Genomic DNA, 25,792 nt, shown 5'->3' with positions numbered 1-25,792 from the left:
TGTGCCACCTAGTGCCTCCTGCCCATCATTTCTTAATCCTACAATTTTCCATTGACTTGTGGGTGGCCATCAACTTAAATTTTTTTCACGTAAGTGTCATCTCATGATCACACCATGATTAATCACAAACTAACTTTATCTAATACTACTATAGTTTGCATAAACCTATACATACATTGTCACATCTATGCTTCACAATAATTTTGTGAAATGGAATGATATTATAGTTATTATCATCCCCAGTTTATAAATGAGTCACTTGAGCCTCAGAATGTTTATGATTTAACTTATTGGCATATACAAAGCAGAGTTTGAAATGTTATCATCTCCCTAAATCCAAGTCAAGCACTCTCCACTCGGCAAGACCAGCAGACTTTAGATGATTTTTCTTTGTTTTTCATTAGGTGGAAGATGAGGCACAGGCAGACAAATACAAAAGGAACTTGACTGGAACTTGATGACAACAGCTTGTGGAGTTAACCCTAAAAAAGATGATAACATGTCTGATTGGATCTGAAACAAAGAATAAAACTAAAATTTGAATTCAATGTCATGGTTGTCTCTAGCCTGGCATCCTATTCTTTTTAAAATTATTGTAGAAGTTGAGTTAGTTCTTTTGCCATTCCCATTGTCATCATTTATTTAGTTTGAGGTTTTTCAGGGGTGTATTTCCTTGTGATTTCCTTCCATAAAGAATAAGAGAGGAGGAAAAAGGATCAATGTTTATAAAATATCTAGAGCAGCTCTTTTGTGGCAGCCAAACTAGGAAATGCATGATTTGTTCTCTTGTGAGAGAATGGTTAATATGGTATATGAATGCACTGGAAATTATTGTCCCTTAAGAATTATGAAATTGAATACTTTAGGGGAAACCAGGAAGACCTCTATAAATTGAGGTAGAGTGAACTGAGCATATAGAGAATAATACTCTATCCAATTAGAGCATTCTAGGACAAAATAACTTTGAAAACTTTATAGTTCTGATCAACAATATGACAAACCAAGATTCCAAATAATGAATCTGAAACCCACTATCACCCTTCTGACAGAGGAATATGAATTTAAAATAAATATAACATTTTTGTACATGTTAATGTATGTGGAGGCTGTTCTGTGTAGTGATATGTGGAGTATTTAACTTTTTATTATTTTTTAATTGAAAGGGTTATTGGGAAGGGTAAATTATTTTTGTAAATATTGTTACTTGAAAAACAAAAACGATTAATAAAGTATTAAAATAACAAAAATGTTTTAAGCATTGGATTGGACCATTTATGTTTTCTTGTCCAAACTGAGGTCTTTGTATTAATTCTTGGTGAAAAAATTTTCATGGGAGATTAGGATTTTACTTCATTTTTTGGACTGTTGCTGTGATATCACATTGTAGTGAATTCCTGGAGAGTAAATTCTTTCTTCTAATATAGATTAGTAGCTGATCTGCAACTAGAACCTTAGAGAGTTGTCTGAGAGGGCTCAGAGGTCAAGTAAAGTGCAGGGGAGTCAGGGAACCAATCATTTTCAGAGGCAAGAATTGAACCAATGTCTTCTTGCATGTTCAGCTCTCTATCTACTGTGTTTTCTTGTCCATATTACTGTAACACAACACTCCATGTGTTTGTGTAAAACAAGCATACACAAAGAGAGTCTTGCAATAAAATATTCTGTAGGTCATAGCTGAGGGAGAAAACACTCCCAACACTATGGACTAATTTATGTAAATGCTTGGATTGATAAACAATGGGGAGACTGAAGAGTTTTGAGTAGGGGCGTGAAATAGTCAGATCTTTTCTTAGGACGTTATTGTAGAAGCAATATAGAGATATAGACTTGGGGAGATACTGGAGGTAGATATTCAATTCACATGCTACTTCAATAGACTAAGTTACTGGGCATAACTTCACTATGATGGCCAGGATTAAGGGAGAAAAATGATAGAATAGAGATATAGATATTAATGGGGCTTAGGGTCACTCTATATGATTCCCCAATACTTTTCCATGTCCAGTCCAAAATGCTTGGTATTAGCCATAGATGCTCTGTATCCCAAAACCACACCCCTAGCAGCCCTGCATTTCTCTACTCTTTTCATTGAGAAAGAGATCATCTGTTGATTTTTCCCCCTGTAAACCATGAGAGTATGGCTAGTTGATAAGTGCCTGATCCCTAATATAAAATGTTTGATGCCAGGGGTATGGCCACCAGTCTGGAAAAGTGGCACTTGACAATCTCTAAACAGACAGGTATGTTTTCTAAATTTATGTTGATTAGGGAATTCACCCAAATTTATGTGATTTCCCTGATGAACACTTTTCATACTGATATTGAGTGCCAACAATAAACCAAAATACTGTATGAAACTTTCTAAATTCCACCCAGTTTTCTTAAAATATATCCAAGATAGTTCTTTTCCACAAATAAGTGTTTCTGATTAATGTTCCATGCACACACACACACACACACACACACACACACAATCACAGAAACACACATAAATATACCAATGCACAAACATTCTGGAAAGTAAAAGAGCATAGCACCTGAACTTGGCAAGGAGGTATCATTTCATATACCATTTAAAAATCATATTCTATCCTTTAGACTTCAAATTCCAATTAGTTCTAAATGTTCATTTAGAGAATAAAAACAATAATTTTTTCCAATAATATCTATACTACTACTAGGTGAAAAGTAATTTGGATCTTTGAGTATTTTTTATGTGAACACCTTTGACTTTTCTGAGAATCATGTTTTCCATGTTTTATCTGTACACAGTGAAGAAGCTCTTCCTATTTCCCTTCTGTTATCTGAATAGGCTATGTCTCTAGGGGAGTACACAACCTCCCCTTCTAACCATCTTGTCCCAAGATAGCCATTAAAAGCCTAGTGTAATTTAAATAATACCATTGAGTTGTCCCAGGGAAATTCTTTGGGGACAAGAGAGATAATTAGGGAAGAAATGAGAATGCTTTGTGAGCTTCTAAAGCAGTAAAAAGTGTTCCTTGGGATGGGAGACATGTGGCCCGTGTTTCTGAATGGCAAAGGTTACATAAGGTTATATTTGTCATTTCTGAATCTGGTAACATGAATTAGGGCCTATATGGATATCAAGAAAAGCATTTCTCCTGATCCCTAGATAAACATTTGTGAAGCCAAACATTGATACTATAACAGCAGAAGAGAGGAGGGAATAAGCATTCATTAGGCTGGCTACTTCCCCAACTTAAACTTTTATTGTCCAATTGTATTCAGAGTGGGAAGCAGGTACTTCAAGTACTAAAGGGAGGTAGAGGTACTAACCTGGTTGGGGGTGGGGTTCCTTACTCCTACTGCTGCAGCTCATGAGCTCCTACTGGAATACTTCCCATTAGCAATAAGCAAGTAGACTTAATTAGCTTTCATCAAAGGCATTTACTAACATGGTATAGTACCAACACTGGTATAAAATCTCTTTGCTCCTCTTGCCCATAAACCTGGAATTAACTCTCCCATATAGACAGTGTTCGTTAAAGGAATAGGCTCAAATTTAGAGTGTAGTGCTAGTTGGAAACTTGTGTAAGATACAAATTTTAGTATGTCAATAGGCATTCGTTCAGCACCTACTATTTGCCAGGCACTCTGCTAAGCATTGGAGATATGAAAATAGGGAAAAGACTGTCCCTGAGAGTCTAATGAGGGAGAGAATGTGAAAACAACTATATGAAAACAAACTATATGCACAATAAGTTGGAGATAATTAATGGAGAGAAGGTACTAACAGTAAGGGGGATCAGGAAAAGTATCATGTAGAAGTTTGAGTTAGGACTTGAAGGAAACAAGGAAAACTGGAAGAAATGAGTGAATATTCCAGGCATGGGGAAGTTAAAAAGAAGTGAAAAAAGAAAAAAATTCCCCTCTTCTATAACAACAAAACCTACACAGAGGTTTTATAATAGAGCACCCCCAAGGCTCATTTCCTCAAATCCCAAACTGTAACTGTTAAAAATCATCCAGTTCTTTAAAAACCATAAAGGTATAACTGGCTTGTTTGCTCAATCATACTCTTCCTTCTTGACTTCTTCAAAGATAGTTATACCTCGCATCACAGGGTATAGACATATCTCTTTCACCAATCAAAAGTCAGTATTTCAAATCTTTATCACCTGAGATAGGGAGGACAACCCATCCCCATAATTTGATTCTGTTGAAGTGTGTATTCAAAAAGTTAGCCGATATTAATACATTTCATGGTATCAAATAGTGTCCCTGATTTTCTAGATGGAGGTTATCATCCAGAAGGATAAGAAATTCTCCAAAGTACTATCATATCCTTTTATTTTCTCATGTAAAAATTTTTTTAACCTTAAAAAAAGGAATACTTAAGGTAAGATATTTATTTTAGTCACTGATAACCATCACACTTGATTCAAAAGAATGTTTCAAGCTTTTTACATGCTCAATCTTTTAATTCAATTGGATTCAATTCAGTTGAGTTGAGTCCTTAACTCTTAGTATTAGCATAGAACTGCAGCAATGAGGAGAGGAGCTGAAGAGTATTTGTGAATAATTTGTTCTACTTTTCTGCTATGTGGAGGTGGAGATGGTATTTGGCTGAAATAGATAGATAGATAGATAGATAGATAGATAGATAGATAGATAGATAGATAGATAGATAGATGGATAGATATAGATATATAGGTATACATAGATATATAGATACACACACGTGTATATATATATATATATATATATATATATATATATATATATATAATATATAGAGAGAGAGAGAGAGAGAGAGAGAGAGAGAGAGAGAGAGAGAGAGAGAGAGAGGGGAAGTTTGAAGTTTTATATTGTCAGAGAATTTAAGAGCAGAATTGATTTGGGAGTATAAGAAACTGACTTAAGTAAACCTTGGGGGCATATAGTTTAAGGTTGGGCAATCTGGAATCTTCAAAGTTCTTAGATCTGGGATAGGCAGCCAGGGACTGTCAAGGGGCTATTTGTGCTAAAGCTCTGTATGCCAATGTTATAGATTTTAGTTTTTCTTGGGACCAGCTTTACTGTGAGGAGTGTATTCATAGGAAGGGAAGTCTGTTTTGACACATTTGCTCAGATATTACTTCTGTAATTCTTTCATAAGTCCTAGGTCCTCTTCAAAAGTATCATCCATTAGATCTAGAACTTATTTCACTAGTTATAACTTTCTTTCAGTTTTGATTTTTTCAAAGAAAAAAATAGCAGATGGGGTGGGAGGGGAACAAACATTCTCACTTGAGATAATTTATCTTTTCCTTATTGTTTTTTTTGGGGGGGGGATAGGTGGTGGGGCAATGAGGGCTAAGTGACTTGCTCAGGGTCACACAGCTAGTAAGTGTCAAGTGTCTGAGGCCAAATTTGAACTCGGTTCCTCCTGAATCCAAGGCCCATGCTTTATCCACTGTGCCACCTAGCTGCCCTATCTTTCCCTTATTGGCGAAGTTTCCTAAAAGAGTAATGTATACATGAAGCTCTTTATTTTATTCCCATGACAGTATAGAAACTACTTTGGCTGGAATAATATTAATGACTTGCTAATTTGCAAATCCAATTCCTTTGTCACTTCAGGCTACTATCAAATATAAGAAGTTATAAGAGAAGATGTTAAATAATAGACTCTGCACAAGGAAGAGAAAGAAGGGAAAACAGCAAATTAGACAAGAATTGATAGAAAGAAGATATTTATGTTTACTAGGTGTTTATTTATTTTAGTGTGTGTTACAAAAACCTGCCTGCCTTACTATTCATCCAAGCCTAACTGTTTAAAATCAATTTATTTTTGCAAAAAAAAAATAGCCAAAAAATTCTCCACTAAACAAAATGAAGTTAAGATAATATACATGTAATTCAATGAGATAAAATTGAACAAAATCCTTTTCCTTTGCCTAATCTTAGTATGAAAATGACTCAGTTCTCAAAATCGATACTAGTGGAACATTGACAATAGGAGCTTTTACTATACTGTCAGTGTGGCCCTAGAAACAGGTTCTCCCCTTTTTGAAAATTAACCTACTCAAGGGGCTCAAAAATTCTAAACTGGGCAATTTGTGATAATTTTTGAAGATGTAGATTGATAAAATGAAAAATTGAAATGAACCTCAGACTAGCATGCTGCTTTCCCAATTCCACTATAATGTTTGCAATATGGTAGTAAAAGGATCAGAAGGAGAGAATAAGAGGTTTGGGGTAATTGAGCATTTATTTATTGGTATTCCAAATGCTATATCATTTTCCAGTGACCAAAGGATAGACTTATTTCTAGAGGAACTGAAATAATCGAAGTCTTGAATTATTTGATGTAAATAAAACAAACAAAAAAGGAATTTGCAGGTAAATTGGAGGATAACTCACTTTTCTTATGCCAACCTCAGTTGCAGAGGATATGGAGGTAAATGTTCTATAGATCACCCCACCCATTATATAAATAATGTATAGCATTATAATATATAGGATATATAAATATTATTTTAATTACATTTCACTTATACATTAATTCCAAGATATGCTTATGAAAGAATAATGGAAAATATATTGGAAACCATCATTTAGGAATAAGAAATGAGCCCAAGTACCCACACACCTATCAAATGCTTTCATCAAAAAAAGTTAGGAAGCAGCAAACATTGAGAGTATGAAAATAGTTCACAAAATATAATTATTTATATTCTGAAAGGAAATTACTGGTTACTAAGGTGAGTAATTTTGAAATAAACAGTGTTTCGACTAAGATAATCCTCTTTTTTGCAAATCAGTGAAACCTATAGAGGGGGAAAAAGTTTATAGAAAACTTGACAAGAGATTCAACTGAGCTACATTATCATGAGTACATGTTAAGCAGATTCTGAAAAGAGGACAACAAAGTGATGAAAATGCATAAGATTAAGGAAGTTGGCTATGAAAAACACTATCAACGACAGTAGAGCCACAAGCCTTGGAATTTAATATTATAATACTTTTCATACTGAATGAAGGAGTAGGAATGCCCATTTTTTTATAGTATTAGCCCAAAGATCAAGAATTGAGCCCCAAACTCAAGAACAACAGTATTAGCTCAAAATCAAGACAATAAAAAGGAAGTGTGCTGTAAGTAACACATTCTCAAGGGCATTAAAGAGATTCTCATGGCAACTGGAAAAGTCTTTACAAAATGCTTGGAAAATCATGTCTTGTCATTGACAAAAAATGGATGACTGAAAAAAATTATATCCATGTATATAAATATTTTCCCCTCTGAATAAAAAAAATTATGAACACAATCTACAAATGGAGAAAATCCCCCCAGAATGCATGAGAAGACAACAGGGAGACTTCAAAGAACAATATTCTCCAAGTGGTTATATCTTTAAAATCATACAACTGACTAAATAGTACATAAAGATCCCCCTATATCTCTTGTTAACTATAAGAAAGCATTTGATTCAGGTGAACAAAATATACTCTCAAAGGCTATCCTCCAAAACATTTTCCATGTTTATTTTAAAATTATACACAGTTCAATGAAAAACATCAGAATAGATAAAACATTGTTCAATTTTTTCATAATTTTGAGCAAGACATGGTAAGGATATCACTATCTATCTATCTATCTATCTATCTATCTATCTATCTATCTATCTATCTATCTAGCCACTGAATATATTTACTGGTATCATGGAAAACTTTCAGGGCAGTATCCAAATGGAAGAAGTACTTCAGTAGTGATGTTGAGTACATCTGGATATTCTTGCCTGTGAATGATATTATATTGAATGCATCAAGACCTGAAAACTGTAGGTTTCTAATGAGATTTATAATGAATAAAGAATTCAAGCTAGCCTATCTTCCATATGCTGGAGAACAAAGAGTAGAATTGATTCATTAGGTGATTTATGTATTAATACATATGTACAGTGAATTGGGCTAGTGAATTAATTGGAGAAAACAAGTGGAAAGGATTACATTTTCCAAAATTTTGTAGTGCTCTTAAGAATCCAAACTTTCTCCCCAAAACAGAGGGCCCATCTTTTTAGCATAAATAGGACTCCAATAATACTATATGACTTTGAGTCACAGGATACCATAGACTCTTAAGATGTAAAGTTGCAGTACACTTGATAAACAATGCAGAGATGCAAGTTTGTTGGTCAGTATGCTATATGTTCCCAATAGAAGAAGTGTATATAAGAAGCAATGAAGTGTTATTATCAAGAAATAGATGACCAAAAAGGATATGTCTAGGAAGAGTGTGGATTTTTGCTCTGTGATGTGAGAGATCACAAGGCAAGACACTCAACAGTACTTCACAATGGAATTTACAGAAAGATATTAACAATCACATAACATGAAAAGTTTTTTTGCATTATCAGTTCTCACATACAGAAGATCATGGACTTATCAGAGTATCAAAATATGAGTGTGCGTATTACCTCATCATCCCACCTCAAACTAGCAGTTCCTTCCAGGCATAAATTGATTATTTTTTTAAATAAAAAAAAAAACAACCTGTTCATTGAATTAAGGGGTATAAAGTACATATATGTATAGATATATACAAATCTCTTAATTTCTAAAGTGAGTGATTTGTATTAATCTGTTGGGCGGCTCTCTGCTTTAACATCCTAGAACCTACCAATTTGGATGAATTGGGGAAGAAGGTATTTTCTGACTACCACCACTGCCACACATACAAACATTAAACAAAGGCAGCCCCGTGCTAAAAATAAAGAGCTGACACAAATGATTAGAGAATTTTGAGTAAAGAAGAATTACTAATCTGATTTTTTTCTTATAGTATGTTGGTCAACTTGTCATTAAGTGTTTGATACTGGCCAGTCATGAAGTGCTAAGCATACAACAACAAAGACATAGTCTGTGATCTCAAGGAATTCACATATTAATGGCATAGACAACATGTGAATAACTATTTACAGTTAGTATATACAGTGAAAAGGAAATGTAATCCTGGAAGAAATGAACTAACAGTGATAAAAATCAGGGAACCAGAAAATATCTATTATGTTAATCTATACTAAAGATGCAGCAAAGGAGATAGAGGAGCAGATAGATAGGAAAGGAACTAAGAGAGAAGAATGTCACAGAAACCTAAATAGGGAAAGTTGTATCCAGAGAGAGGAGGGTTATCAATTGTGTCATGTTTACATAGAGGTCAAAAAAGGTTTAACCCATTTACTATTGCTGTTAAAAGATCTTTTAACTTGAAGATTAGAGAGAGAATGAGCATGATAAGTGAGGACAATCTGCTGGAGATAAAAGGATCAAGAGTGCATAATGAAGTGTTTGCCTTCAAAGAGAAAAGCATTACATCATGCAAAATTGGGTTGATTTTTAAAAAAATAATGTGGAGATGTCTGAGAGATGTGAGATGAATAGGAGAAAGAGGGGAAGTCTCAGTGTATAGCCTCAAGTTATTTTTTTTTTCTTTTGAATGATGTGTGAAGTAAGGTTCTTAGTTGAGACTGTGGAGAGGGTTAAAAAAAAAACATGTAGAATAGGCACCGTGGTGCATCAGATAGTAGCTCAATTAGGGAAATATAAAGGATTGTTTCCTGTAGTAAGGACCAAGCTGAAATTATATAACATAAATTAGTAGCATTCCCAATCAGTCTAATTTCTTGATTTTAATCCAGCTCTATTCAGGAGAACACAGATATAAAAAGAGCCAAATGTATGAGAAACTCAAGTAGCTAACTAACTAACTATATATACATATATATATATATATATATATATATATATATATATATTTATGTGTATACAGTAGCTAGTAGCTAACTATATATATGAAAAATGTTCTAAATCACTATTGATTAGCAAAATGATAATTAAAATAACAATGAAGTACTCTCTATCATACTTATAAGATTGGCTAATATGATAGAAAAGGAAAATAACAAATGTTGGAGGGGATTGTGGGAAAATTGGGACATTAATTGCACTGTGGGTGTTGTGAACTGATGCAACCATTCAGGATAGCAATTGGAAACTATGTTTAAAGGGCTATAAAACTGTATATATCCCTTGCCTCAGCAATATCATTATATGTATGTCTATATCCCAAAATTATTTTTAAAAGGAAAAAGGAATTATTTGTACAAAAATATTTGTAGTAGCTATTTTTGTAGTGACAAATAATTGGAAATTGAGGGTATACTCATCAATTGGGGAATGGCTAAATAAGTTGCAGTATACAATTGTGATGGGATACTATTGTAGTATATGATGGAATTCTATTATAGTATAAGAAATGACAAGCAGGATAATTTCAGAGAAACCTAGACAGACTTACATGAACTGATACACGAGAAGTGAGCAGAACCAGGAGAACATCATACACAGAAACAAAGTTTGTATGAGGATGAACTGTTAATGACCTAGCAGCTCTCAGTGGTATAATTATCTAAGACAATTACAAAGGACTCAATGAAAAATGCTATCCACTTCCAGATTGAGAACTGATGAAATCTGAATACAGATTTAAATATACTTTTTAAACTTTATTTTAATTTTTTGTTCTCTTTCACATGACTAATATGGAAGTGTATTATATAACTTCCATGCATAACCTATATCAAATTGCTTACCTTTTCAATGAGGGAAGAGGAAAGGAATGGAGAGAGTTTAGAACTCATTTTTTAAAATTAATGTCAAAATGATTTTACATGTAATTGGAGCAAATAAAGCATTTTAAATATAACATTAACAATTGAATCTTATTTTTATTATGTTCTGTTGTGATATCAGTTTCAAAGACACGAATGTCATATAACTTACTCACTCATTAATTTTACATTTTGCCACATTATTTACAGTAGCATTTTTGTGGCTAAATAGAAAAAATAGATTTATTCAAATAATTTATTACAGAAAAGATGACACTCTAAAATAAACCTATACTGAGAATCAGACAAAGCTATAATAACATGATTAATTTAAATACTAGGGGTGGCTATCAAATTATTGAAAATTTGTACATTAATTCTATCTTTTATATCAAATGAAATCAAACACCCTTCCAAAAGGGAGTGTATAGATAGTCATATATCAAATTGCTCTTGCCATCTTAAGGAAGGGGCATGGAAGGGAGGAAGGAAGAAGGGAGAAATATTGGTAACTCAAAATCTTGTAAAATTAATATTGAAAACTATTTTTACATATAATTGGAAAAATATTGTTTAAAAAATGACAAAAATAATCACAGAATTTTGTTTAAATTGAGCTTACATTGTCATCCATCTGGGAAACTACATTCAAACAGTAATTTGCAGATAGACATCCTTATCTTGAAATTACAAGTTGAACCCAGACAATATTTTGAAAAGGTTTCCCAATAGTCATGGAAAACAAACTTCAGCAATCATACACATTGTGTAAATGCGATTATTAGCTTCCTATTTTTTCTAGGATGAAATCCCAGCTTGCCATATAAAGGCCTTCAAAATGAAATTTCAGGCAATTCTCTCTAGGCTGAGCTCAGCCACTTGCCATCCTTCTCTTCTTCATGGCCACGCACCTCTACTGGATTAGCTCTGGGGGCTGCTCTGGTCCCAGTGCTGCTGCCACGTCCCTCCTGGACCAGAGTTTCCTGTGGAATATCTTTCAGCAGTGTAATAAAGAGAGGAGTGAAGTAATATCTGACAATGAATTTCAATAAGCTTATCCAATGGACTCCACTTAATCCTGTGATTGTCAAATCAATCATACCAATGTTAGAAAGAGAGAACAAAGCAGGAATGAACTTTGGTAATTCACTGGCATTTGGAAGTATATCACAGATTAGCAGAATGTCTTCTGGACATATGATAGAAACAACTCTGGGATGATTGACAAAAATGCTCTAAAGCTAGCTTTATCAGGTTATCAGTTATCTGACCAGTTTCATGATATCCTTATCTGAAATTTGACAGACACAGAAGAGGACAGATTGCTTTTGATGATTTCATTCAAGGCTGCATTGTCTTACAGCAGTTGACAGATATATTCCAGTGCTTTGATACCAAACAGGATGGCTGGATTCAACTGTCTTATGAACAGTATCTTTCTATGGTCTTCAGTATTGCATAACATTTACCTTTGGAGGTTGTCAATGGGACTGTTATAAAAAAAAAAAAACTGGAAATGCCAAATCCCTTATCTCATCAAAGCGTGAAAAAGAACACTGAAGTAACTCAAGATTGTCTTCCTCTCAAATTTTATGCAATTGCTATGTTTGTTTCAAAATCTTAACTGTGTACATATGTGAAAATGCTAATTAATATTTTATCATAGTAACTGTAGCCATATAGCTCTCCAGATGCAAAATTGTATTTAGTATGTAGACATTTGTGCCATCAAGTAGAAAATGTATAACTTTGCTTCAGGTACCTGCATGGATAAGAGCCATGGGATATAGAGACAAATAAAATTATTTCTAGGAGCAAAAAATCATATACTCTATTAAAAGAAACATCTACCAATATAAATATATATGGAAATATATTTTAAAACCCCCTAGGAGATACTTGTGATACTTAGAGGGTCTTTCTGTGGTGAACTTGCAAATAAATGAAGGGATAACTTTCCAAATCCATAGATTTTGGGTTATGTTTGCTAGGCAAGATTTGACCCACTAGATGTTAATTCTGTGCCTTCTAAAACCTTTTAAAAAAGATAACTGTTGGGCAGCTAGGTGGTGCAGTAGATAAAGCACCGGCCCTGGATTCAGGAGTACCTGAGTTCAAATCCAGCCTCAGACACTTGACACTTACTAGCTGTGTGACCCTGGGCAAGTCACTTAACCCTCATTTCCCCACCAAAAAAAAAAAAGATAACTGTTGGGGAGAGGGGGCAGAGCCAAGATGGCAGAGGAGAGGCTGTGACTCCCACAAGCTCCCAATAAACCCATCCACACATTGCCATATAATGTCATAAAAAATAACCAGAGCAACCTAACTCACCTAAGAAGAGAGTGAGCCTATTTTCCAACATAGTGAGACTATTTGGCAATTGGGATCACCTGCTGATCAGGCTGAGAGAGGAGCTCAGCATGTGGTCCAGACCCAGCCAGGAATAGACCACACCTCTAGCACCTCAGAGTCTTAAATACCAGCATCTTCTTCTGAGGCTCAGCTCACAGACCGGTGAGGAGGTTTAGCAGTTAGCTGGGGTGAAGTAGCTGCAGTCTCTGCTAGGGTTGGGTTGAAGGGACATGGTTCTGAACCAGTGGGCCAAATGGCGTGGTGGTGGCCAAGTGGGGGATTGGCACAGGCATGCCAAGCTTTCAACCATAGAGAATCAGATTTCATTCACACATCTGCTTCTGGCTTGAGATGAGCAGTCAAAGAAAACAGTAGACAACAGACAGCTTCTTTGGGGGAGCGGTAGACCAGAATACACCCTCAGAAGAAGATAAGAGCAAAGTCAAAGTTCAACATCCAAAGCTTCCAAGAAAAATATGAATTGGTCTCAGGCCAGGAAGCACTCAAAAGGGACTTGAATAGAAAGTAGGAGAGTTAGAAGGAATATTTACAGAGGTGGAGGAAAGAATGGAAAGAGGAATGAGAGTGATGCAGGAGAGTCATGAGAAAAAAGTCAGCAGCTTGGAAAGCCAAATGGGAAAGAAGATACAAAAGCTCTCTGAAGAAAATAATTGCTTAAGAATTAGGATCGAACAAATGGAAGCTAGTAACTTTATGAGAAACCAAGACACAGTAAAGCAAATCCAATGGATAAAATAATAGAGGTCAATATCAAATATCTCCTTGGAAAACAGATGACCTGAAAATAGATCCAGGAGAGGTAATTTTAAAATTAATGAACTACAAGTCATTACCTAATTGAGAATGGTCAAAGGATATGAACAGGCAGATTTCTGATGGAAGAAGTCAAAGCTATCTATTGCCATGTGAAAAAATGCTCTAAATCACTATTGATCAGCGAAATGCAAATTAAAACAAATTTGAGGTACCACTTAATACTCTCAGATGGGCTAATATGAGAAAAAAGAAAATAATAATTTGTTGGAGAAGCTGTGGAAAAAATGGAACATTAATTCATTGTTAGTGGAGCTGTGAAGAGATCCAACCCATCTGGAGAGCAAGTTGGAAGTATATCCAAAGGGCTATGGCACTGTTCATAACCGTTTGAACCAGTGCTACCACTGCTAGATCTGTACCCCAAAGAGACCGTAGAAAAGGGAAAAGAACCCACATGTACAAAAATATTTATAGCAGCATCTTTTTGTGGTGGCAAAGAACTGGAAATGAGGGAATGCCCATCAATAGGGTAATGGCTAAACAAATTGTGGTATATGGATGTAATGGAATACTATTGTGCTGTAAGGAAAGATTAGCAGGACAAGTTCATAGAAAACTGGAAGGACTTACATAAACTGATGCTGACAGAGGAGCAGACCAGAAGAACATTGTACACAGTAACAGCAAACATTGTGTGATGAACAATGGGGATAGACTTTGCTCTTCTCAGCAGTGCAAAAATCCAAAACAGTTTCAAAGAACTCATGATAGAAAATATTCTCAACATCCAGAAAAAAGAACTATGAATTAATAATATAGATTGAATCATACTGTTTCTGCTTTTTGGACTGTTTTTTTTTCCTTCTTGTTTGAGTTTTTCCCTTTGTGCTCTGATTCTTCTTTCACAAGATGACTAATGTAGAAATATGTTTGATGTGACTGTGCATATACACCTATATCAGACTGCTTTCTGTCTTGGGGAAGAGGGAGGAAGAGGTAGGAGAAAAGAAAATTTGGAACTAAAAATTTCAGTGTAACAAATGTTGAAAACTATCCTTATATGTAATATGTAACTGGAAAATAATAAAATTAAATTAAAAAAAGAAAATTATTGGACTACCTAAAACCCATGATCAAAAAAGAGCCTAGACATCATCTTCCAAGAAATTTTCAGGAGAAATTGCTCTGATATTCTAGAAGCAGATGGTAAAATAGAAATAGAAAGAATCCCCAATCACCTCCTGAAAGAGATCCCAAAAGGAAAACTTCCAGAGATCCCAGGTCAAGGAGAAAATATTGCAAGCACCTAGAGAAAAGGAATTAAAATACCATGGAGCTACAGTAAAGATAACACAAGTTCTAGCAGCATCACATTAAAGGACTGGAGGGCATAGAATATGATATTTAAGAGGGAAAAGGAACTGGGACTACAGCCAAAACTTAGCTAGCCACAAAACCATGTATAATTTTTCAGCGGAAAAAAATTGGACTTCAATGAAAAACAGGATTTTGAGGCATACATGATGAAAAGACCTGAACTGAATAGAAAATTTTATTTTCAAATACAAGACCCTATAGAAGCATAAAAAGGTAAACAGAAAAAAGAAGTCATGAGAGATATTAGAAGATTAAACTGTTTACATTCCTACATGGGAAGATAATACTTCTAACTCAGAAGATTATTTTCAGTATTAGGGTATTTGAAATGAATATGCTGAGACAGGGGGCACAGGTGTGAATTTAATATGAAAGGATGATATCCGTAAAGCATTTATTTTTTTGTTTATCCTTAATTTGGGGGGGGGCAGGTAGGGTGGGGTGGCTTATGTCTGGGGCCAGATATGGGCTGAGGGACTCCTGGATCCAGAGCTGGTACACTGTCCACTGTGTCACCTAGCTGTCCCATGATGACTGCATCAAAATAAAGTTAAGGGATAAAAGGAATGTATTGGAAGAAAAGGAAAGGGAGAGGTGCACTGGGGAAAAGTAGTTCACATAAAAGAAACAATAAAAAGCTTATTCAGTAAAGGTGAAGATGAGGAAGGAGTGGGGGAGTGAGTGAGCCTTACTCTCATCAGAATTGGGTCAAAGAGGGAATAACTTACACACTCAAAGGGGCATAGTAATATATCTTGCCCTGTGGGAAAGTGGGAGAGGAAGGGGATGTGGGGGAGGCAATGAAAGGTAGGACAGATTGGGGAAGGGGACAGTAAAAAGCAAAACATTTTTGAGGAGGAATAGGGTGGAGGAAGATAGAAAATAGAGTAAATATCAAGGGGAGGGAATAAGATAGATGTTAATACAATTAGCAGTAGTAACTATGAAAGAAGTGATGAGCAGGATGCTATCAGAAGGACATATGAACATAAGCAAACATCAACAGAGAAAGAACTGATGGTAAACTGAATACAGCTTGAAGTATTATAATTTTGTTTGGTAGCTCCTCTTTCTAAAGGTATTTTGTTATTTCTTTCACAACTGACCTAAAGAGAATATGTTTTGCATAAATGCACATGTATGACATATTGAATTGCTGGATTTCATAGGAAGGGATGAGGAGGGAGGAAGAAGGAAAATTTAGAACACAAAGTTTTAAATCTTAATGTGAAAGTAACGAGGAGCAGGAGTTCAGAGAAACCTGGAAGGACTTATATGAACTGATGCTGACTGACAGGAGCAGAAACAGGATAACATGTATATGAATTGTCTCATGATAATGGTGACAACTTGTCTGTTTTCAGCAATGCAATGGTCCAAACAATTTTCAAAGAACTTACATGATAAAAAAAATGTTCTCAACATCCAGAAAAAGAACCCATGGTTTAGGAATGCAGGTTGAACCATACTGTTTCTACTTTGAGCTGTTTTTTTTCCTTCTTTTTTAAGGTTTTTCCCTTGTGCTCTGACTCTTGCTTTCTACAATATAAACTAATGCAGAAATATGTTTAATGTGATTGCACATATATAACCTATATTAGATTGCTTTCTGTCTTGGGGAGGAGGGAGAGAAGGAAAGGTGGGAGAAAAATTTGGAACTAAAACTCCTATGAAATCAAATGTTACGACTATCCTTATATGTAGCTGGAAAATAACAAATACTGAGCCAAAAAAGATAACTGTTAATAGCCATCTCTCTCCTCACTGTCCTCCCCAACACCAGTATAGCACATAATGTTGTTGCAAAATGACCGAAGCGTTCATCCATGACCAAAATAGCATCAGCTATGTGGATGTCCACAAAGAATACAGAGGATGATTTTAGTCACTATGCACTACTGTGAACCTTTTGCCATATTGTGACATGTCTCTCAAACTCTAAATTTGATATTATCTCAGCTGTCATGTTGGGGCTGCAGAACATTAGAAACCTATAAAGGGAAATTCCAAACTCTACCAATCTTCTTTGTCACAGTGTTCTGCTTGTAACCTAGCTTATCTCCTGGTATACATTTCCATTTACCTTCCTATTTTATTTCCCAGCCATCATGGGGGGCCATATGTCTCAGCAGAATTTAAAATGTGGCATCATTAACCAATAAGAGACTCTTTTTAACATGCAGAAACTTTCTATGTTAATTTTAAATATCCTTAGTACAGACAATGAAGCATTTATCAGAATGAGAAGGGGAAGGAGTTGATGGGCCAATCAAAGAAAACAATAAAGTGTATGCGTATCTGTTTGATAGCAGGACACCTTCTGTCAGCAGCCTGTTTCCCTTGGAATAAGCCTTTGACACTCTTCATGCTTTGGTTGCCTAATAGTCTTCTGTCAGGAATAAATTGGGTTTCTTGTAACAGATTTGCTCTAAAAAAGCATAAAAACTAATGACTGTGTCAGGCTCTGTACATTGCCGGGAGCCACAAGTATGCTGGGAATAATTGCTTTAAATTTGGATTTCTGATATCCTTGCTCCATCAGGGGCTGCAGATTGACTTTTGGCAGACCATTCAATGGACTCATCATACATTTTATAGATGGAAACTTGCAAAACTATCACCAAGTGCCTTCCATCCCCCTAGAAATTGGACCATTTGAGCAGTGACACTGACCCTCATACCATCTATCCACATTTCACCCCAGAACTGGAGTCCTCTACACTCTTGGAATGAATAACATTGGAAGAAGCTCTTTGGAATGAAATACAGGAAAGGTATGGAGCTTAACATAGGTACTGTGCTAGTTCTAACTATTCTAGCTATCCCATCTTAGTCCATGCCTTACATTTTCTTTATGAAAGGATATGACTCCTATGGCAGAGCTCTTAGTCCTTTTGAAACTTTTTTTTTGACTTTTTTTCTGCAGCCCCATCACATTCCTTGGAACTTAGTAATTGCTAAATAAATGCCTATTGTTAATTGAATCATTCCTATATTGGGCATGATGATAAGCAATTTAATGTGTTGGGCAGACTTCAGAGCATGTATAGACATTCTGAATTGGGTACAGCCTGCTAACTCCATGGTGGACTGCAACCTCTTTCATTATAATATGGAAATCAGAACCACTGGGTCTTCAAAAAGTCTTAATCATTCTTGCCTCTGTTTTGTCTCTTGGATTAGAACTTTGGTATTCATTTGCCTCCTTCAGTGACATCATCCATGATAGATAAGTGCCATAAGATGAGATGCTTTTGGCCCTCTCTTTCTGAGGCCACAATGTGGTTCCATTAATATGGGATTCAGTTCTTTTTCTTGCCTTTGGTGGTAATGGTGGTGATGTGAGGTGTGGTTTTGTGGTGTGTGTGTGTGTGTGTGTGTGAGATATAAATCTGGAGACTACAACATTGTCAGTTTTCAAAAGATCAGTGTAATTAGCTAAGAGTCTGGCACCTATGAATCTGAAAGTTATCATTCAAATACATGCACAATTTTTGCAACCTTATTAAGGAGTGACCTTCTGTATCTACTCCAGCAATAGCTGAGATAGGAGTACTCATCTTGCCTCAGTCCTGCATTTGGATATGAACTTGTTGGGCCCAATACTATAAAGAAACTGCATTAAGTTTGATCTTCCTCTGCCTGTAAGACTAAGGTGGTACAGGGCAGAGTGGGCCCCTGAGCTGATAGGATATTCTTGAAAAAGGATGGGAAAATTTTTAAAATTATATCCACTTGTGTGAGGGTATATGTGAAAAATATATTTTGTTGATGTGGTTAGTAGTGGCTTAAGAGTTGAGTAGGAGGCTTTCAGAATTAGGCTAGATATCCCCTAAAACCACAATCTCTTCTCTACTGTCTCCTCTCAATATATAGGCAGTCAATAAATTCAGATTACCTCCCTTCTTGTGGTTTTCACACTTTTTACATCATCATAGCTTAAATACAAATTACATTGTGTCTGGACAATAGTTGATAACTTCTAGCATCTTCTAGTCTTTGTCTATGCTAGGTCTATCCTGTGCAGTTACCATAGGGTAAAATCAAGTAAAAAGCCATCCTTCCCCAAATGCTACTTTCAATCAACATCTTACTAGAGTAACTCCAGACAGCATGATATATTGGCTCTAAACTTCTTAGATTAGACTATACTAAACAGTTCCCTCGACTGCAACTTATCTCTGACCATTATTTCTAGAAAAATCTATCTCAAAATTTACCTCTTTCAAAAACTTCTTTTTCTCCCTAAATAACCCTGCTTTCAATTGCTGCTCTCAATCCTTTCCCCCTTAAACATATTAAGCCATTCACTTTCTCTCATGTTATATGGCCTCATCCTGGCTTCAGATAATGTGCTATTTTTCTTGTTTATTCTCATGTGCCTTTCCTCCTACTTTCATTCCTTTTCAAACCGTATTTTAAATTATTTGAGGTCTCATGGATTTGAAACCAATGGGTATATTAGAGGTCATTTCATAGTTGAAAAAATTAAGGCTGCCAGAGAGGAAAGCAGCTTGCCTCAATGCTAACAGGTAGGCACTGGTGAATCTAGGTTAGAAAACCATATCATCTAACTCCAATCGATACCAACTCCTTCTACTGTTCTTTCTAGCCATTGTACAACCAGCTAGTACCTACATCTTGTTTATCATCCTGTTCAACTTTATTTCTCACATCTTGCTACCTCATGCTAAAATCTATCCCATCATAACAGCACTTTATTCTATGCTATGGTACTCATTGAGGATTCAACAAATAATTATGTGAATGGTGTACAGACAATCATAGTTGGAAGGAATTTTAGGTGTTAGTCTAATCCATCAACTCTTGAGGAGAGCATGCTGAATATTCCCACCAATTGTTATTTCTAGAGCAGGAAAGGAAACTAAACAGAAACATTGGGCAATTCTGAGAGTGAAACAAGAAGTGCATGTACAAGAAAGACAAACTATCACCATGGCCCTCAATACCATCTACATGAGGCAAAGATAGGGATTGCACAGGGATCATGTACCCAAAAGTTTTGTAAAGAGCACTGTCTGTCAGATCACTAGTCCTACTTTTTATCATAGGCTCTGTAGCCACCAGAGATATCCCTGTAGGAAGAGGACATTCCTTTTTCAACAGTATTAGCTAGAACTTGCTGCTTGCTGCTGACTGGCAGATAAGTTCAAGAGCCCTGGAAATGACAGTACCACCATAGTTAGAGTCCCATCTATATTTGAGCTTTCAGAACTTTTTTGAAGAAATATTTATAAAGATGTGACCTGGCAACTGTCCCTAAGGGTGCTGGACACCAAAACTACTGCAAACTCAAGAGTTTGAGACAACCAAAATCCATGGCACTGTTAATGTCTTAATACCAGAAATTATTTTAGTATAAATGGAACCATCTACTTTGCTGCTTCTCTGTAAGTGCTGGATATTTTCCATTTGAAATGCAGCTGAAATTCCTATATTTGTTTTCAATCCATTAGAATGTAAGGTCCTTGAGAGTATTAATTTGACTGATTTTGATTAAGCGGTCCTTGTAATAATGGGTGGTTAATAAGGTGTTCTTTTTTAAATGATGGTGAAATTTAAGTATAGAGAATTAAAATCCCTTATTCAAGATCATACAATATATAAATAGCAAAGCTAAGATTTTGATCAGTCATCTGATTCCAATGTAGTGCTTTTCCCATTAACATGCCAGGTCAGTATAATATGATTCTGTTCCATTCTTACCTATTATCACTGTAATCATTAAATTATTGTAATATTGGCAGAGGAGGTACCCTATCTATGTAGCATGATTTCAAGGGCATGAAAGATGTCATGATAGGTAGAAACAAAGAATAATAATAAATCTTTTTTTTTCTCATCTCAAGATGAGTAAAAATCTCCCATTCAAATACTAGCTGGGATTCAAGCTCTCAGAAGTTTTAGTTCCCCATCTATAAAAGAAGGATGGGAATAGGCTGTTAAGGTTCTAAATTTTATGAAGCTTTGATTTTAAGCATCCTACATCTTTGATGCAGTGTCCATTGAAAGGAGCAATATTCTTATCAGTCATCTAATGCTTCAGTATAATAAAAAAATTAAAGAGCCAATACAGAGAGATAGGTAGAAAAATATTTATTAAGTGCTTTATGGGTGACAAGCACCTTGATAAGTGATGGGATCCAAATATATTTAAGCAAGACAGCCTTTGTGCTCAAGGATCTTTCATTTTAATGAAAGAAGATAACACATAGAGGAATATAGGAAGTAGTGGGTGGGGAGAGTGGCTGGAGAAAGTGGGTGGGGAACTTTGACACAGCTCAAAAAAGGGTGAGAAGACACCTTGAGTTCCCATAAGATGAAATAACAACTCAGCCTATCAGGGCCTATTGATCCATGGTAGAATTCAAGGACCCATTAATAGGGAAAGAGGATAATAGGATGTAAACAATAGCAAATCTACATGAAGAAAGGCAAAATAGGGTGTTTTTTTGTTTTTGTTTTTTTTTGCCGTAGAGGATTAGACTTTATTGGACTCACACCAGCAGCCCGTGTTTCTTCAGCACCTTGTGTATTTGTGTATTTTTGCCTTCCACGTTCTTCTCAGCTTGCTTGCGCAGTTTCGTGAGCTCTTTTTCTTTCTATAATGGATCTTAGCTTTCTCCTTCCTCTTCTCTTCCAAAGTAGCAGTCACTGCCTGATAATTCCAGCCAACCTCGTGGGCCAGGCGCCCCAGATAAGCAAACTTTCTAGTTGGCTTCAGTCTGACAACTTTGAGAGCAGCTGGACAACCATTCGTTTCCGCTTGTCATAGGGTGGGGAATGCATCGAACACTTTAAGGCGTTCCAAGGCAGCTCTGACCACGCTGTGGTCTTGTGGGGAAGCATCCCTCTAACGGTCCTCCAGAAAAATGTGGCTGGGGGCTTGAAGTGGTAAGGACTTCTTGAAGGGTTTGTGTTCATTTGCTTCCGAGGAAGGCCAGGTATTTCAGCTTGTTCCGGTAGAAGTTTCCCAAGATGTTGATGCCTTCGCAGCGAACCACGACCACCTTCCGCCCCAGGAGGACTTGTTTGGCCACGATGGCCGCCAAGCGGCCCAGGAGATGACCCCGCCCGTCGATCACCAGGACCTGCCCGTCCGCCATGGCTGACGCCGTCCGGTAAAAGCCAAAATAGGGTTTTGAAGACAATGATGTAGAAGGAGAATAAACATTGTCTACTTTCCAGATATGTTTAGGGATGTTTTTATATGTACTCCATGTTATAGGATATAATTAACCTAATAAATTTGGAGAGCCATGGTTGCTTCCAAGATATAAAATGACCTTGTGATTAATTTCATACACTAATAACAGTATACTAAAAGGCAAAAAAGAAAGATCAATTTATAATTGAAAATTGCCATGAGTACAAAGTTGCTAAAATGAAGTATCACATCCTAAATCATTTATTTTCCCCCAAACTTGAATATATCTGGACAAGTTTTATATTTTGTTTCTATTACAAAACACACACTAACCATGTATGTATCAAATGTAGATATGTTTAAGTAATTCCATAAAATCCCTTCTCTGATATTTGACATAACAAAGTCTTTTTTTTGCCCTGGGAAATATCATTTTCTTATTGGAAGTTGGTAAACCTTGTTCCAACCTTGGAAATCTATTGCTTTCTGAATTAGATGATCATAGCTGTCTATTGTGAGGCAAGTCCAAATATCTTGGAACAAAACCTGAATCTATTAATGTGTTCAGCTAATATTTAGGGCAGCAACAGATTCCATCAGAAAATCAGCAGCAGTCCAGTACAAATTCCCTTCACTTCCCTTGTGTCCTTGTTTAGGGTTTGGAGCTCTGTTTGAAATTGATGTAAGAGATAGATAGGTTAAGAAGGGGTAAAAAACCTGTGCCTTTTAAAGTTCACTCATGATCTCCCCCATACAAGTTCACAAGGAACAACATATTTTTGAAGGCCTGTCATGCCTTCCTGGTGTTTGATTCCTGAGCACACAATTAGTCCAACTATAGCTGTTAAACTTGCCTTAGAAAAATAAATTGACCTCATTTCTTTTCTTTCTTGCCCTTGTTTATTTATTTGCTCCTTGTTCTTCCCTAATGGAATATAATCTAAGCTTATTTTTAGTATATCTACTTAACTCTTCATTTCTGTTAATGATGTCTGCAATACACTGACAAAAGGACCCCTTTTATCTCAAAGACACAAGTTAATGTGAATAAATATGCAAACTCTGGTCCAGAACAAAAAGTAAAACGTTTGGACTAGAGGTCACTTTGGGAAAACCCAGCTGGGGAAAAAGTTCAATTACTAAAATCTCCAGGCTCAGGAGCCTACAGGCTAATTAATGTGTTTGAAAAATGAATGTTCCCCAAGGGATTTCACGAACTGAAAACTATTCTGACCATTCAAACCTATTGAGAATGGATATTCTAATTTGAGTAAAGGAAGGGGGTAAGTATCAATTGTTAATGACCTTCAAAAGTAATCAATCTAGCAGATTTTTTGAGCATCATGATAGGATACAGCCTGAAATAATGTCTGCCATTCCATCTTTTACTTTGCTCTCCTTTTTTAATGTTTCTATATTTTCCTCATTTAACTCTACCTCTACTTCCTCCTCCCACACACACGCTGGGACCTTCCAATAGTGATGTCTTCATATCAACTACATTAAACATTTGGAAAAAGGGAAGAATTGCTTGTCATAGCAAGATGGAAGTTTTCATGAAACACATGATCAAACATTTAAAGCTGAAAAAAGGTCCCAGTAGGCATCTAGTCCAATCCCCCTTATTTCCCAGAAGAGGGAATTGAGGAATAGAGAGGCTAAGGGCCTCACTCAAAAACACATAGATAATAAGCATCAAAGATTGGGCTTTGAATCCGGCTCTGAGCTTACATGAAGCTCCAAAATGGAGAAGGCAGGAAACAGACATAAGGAAGAAAAAAAATAAATTCTAACTTTTTCTTCTGCTCTTCCTTTTTAGCTGATTTTTTCCCTCCTTTGCTACATTCAAATGTGAAATAGCAATGTGGTGATTTTGTGAGAGGCAGAATAGTATAGTGACTTGAAACCTACAACTGTGTTCAAATACAAATTTAGACACGTTTGTGAGACATTGGTAATTTATTTAATTGCTCTGGGGCTCATTTTATATTTTTTACCATAAAATAGAAGGTATCATACTTGTGAAACATTTCATGAGTGTAAGATTGTCACAAATATGGGCTAAGATACATGTAATAAATTCAGAAAACCCTAGTGGACAACCAGGTTGAAATTTCATTACTGGTTCCCACCCCAACCTATCTATTTAGACCTGAACCTGCTTCAGCTCCTAGAAATAACCAGCATATCACTAAATACTGTTGTCCCTGCTGATTCCCGGGACAGAGAGGTTAGTAGAGTGGGATAGAGTGCTGGAACTTGGAGTCAGGAAATCAGGAAGACCTGATTCAAATTCAGCCTCAGATACTTAATAGCTTTGTGAGCCTGAATAAGTCATTTAAGCTTGCTTGCTTTGGTTTCTTCATCTATTAAATGAGCTAGAGAAGGGAATAACATATCACTTAGTAACTTTGCCAAGAAAACCCCGAATGGAATCACTGAACAACTGTTATCATCATTATGTTCCTCTTGCCACTGTGGTCTTCTAAACTTGATTTTTATGGTTACAGTCTCCTTGTTCACAACTAAGAAGTATTTCTTCTTTTAAACAAAAATTATTTAGAATTTTATTTTTCCCCAAATTACATGTAAAAACAAATTCCAACATCAATTTTTAAAACTTTGTTTTCCAAATTATCTTCCTCCCTCCCTCCCCAACTCCTCTTAAGAACTTAAGCAATTAAATATAAGTTATCCATGTGTAGTCATACAAAAACATTTCTACATTAGTCATTTTGTGAAAGAAAAAAGACCAAAAACTTTAGGAAAAGGAACTAAATAAATTATACTTAAATCTGTGTTCAGACACCATTCAGTTCTTTCTTTGGAGGTGGATTGCATTTTTCATAAGTCCTTCAGAGTTCTTTTTGAATCAATTGTATTGCTGAAAATGACTAAGTTATTCACAGCATATTATCTTACAATATTGCTGTTATTTTGTATATGATACATTTCACTTTGCATCAGTTCATATAAGACATGCCAGATTTTTCTGATAGCATCCTGCTCATCATTTTTATACCTCAAGAGTAATTCATTATAATTCTCATCCCACAATTTGTTCAGTGATTCTCCACTTGATGGGCATCTCCTCAATTTCAAATTCAACATTTTTTTTTAAATATGATTTTGGATACAAAACTACTAGTGGTATTACTAGGTCAAAGAGTATGCATGGTTTTGTTTAGCCCTTTGACCATAGTTCCAAATTGCTCTACAAAATGTTGGAATAAGTTTACAATTTTACCAAGAGTGTATTAATATTTTATTTTCCCCATATCCCCAACAATATTTGTCCATTTTCCTCTGCTGTTCTATTATCCAATTCAATAGGTATGAGGTAGTACCCCAGAATTGTTTTAAACCTGCGTCTCTCCAATCAATTGTGAGTTACAGCATGTGTTTTTTTTTTTTCATATGGCTTTAGGTAGTTTGATTGTTTCATCTGAAGACTTCATATCTTTTGATCATCTATCAAATGGGGAATGGCTCTTATTTTAAC

General features: G+C 35.7%; 2 pseudogenes; one reads left to right on the top strand and one right to left on the bottom strand.

The window, feature by feature from the left end:
* The first annotated feature begins 11,512 nt into the window (after nucleotides 1–11,512).
* LOC122728848 lies at nucleotides 11,513–12,075 on the top strand (annotated as a pseudogene).
* A 9,565-nt stretch (nucleotides 12,076–21,640) lies between these two features.
* LOC122729380 lies at nucleotides 21,641–22,251 on the bottom strand (annotated as a pseudogene).
* Between the last annotated feature and the right edge of the window lie 3,541 nt (nucleotides 22,252–25,792).

Source organism: Dromiciops gliroides, chromosome 5 (genome assembly GCF_019393635.1).
Source record: "Dromiciops gliroides isolate mDroGli1 chromosome 5, mDroGli1.pri, whole genome shotgun sequence".
In the NCBI taxonomy this organism is placed as follows: domain Eukaryota; kingdom Metazoa; phylum Chordata; class Mammalia; order Microbiotheria; family Microbiotheriidae; genus Dromiciops; species Dromiciops gliroides.
Note: the sequence above shows the minus strand (reverse complement) of the source record. Positions and strands in the feature narration are given on the sequence as shown.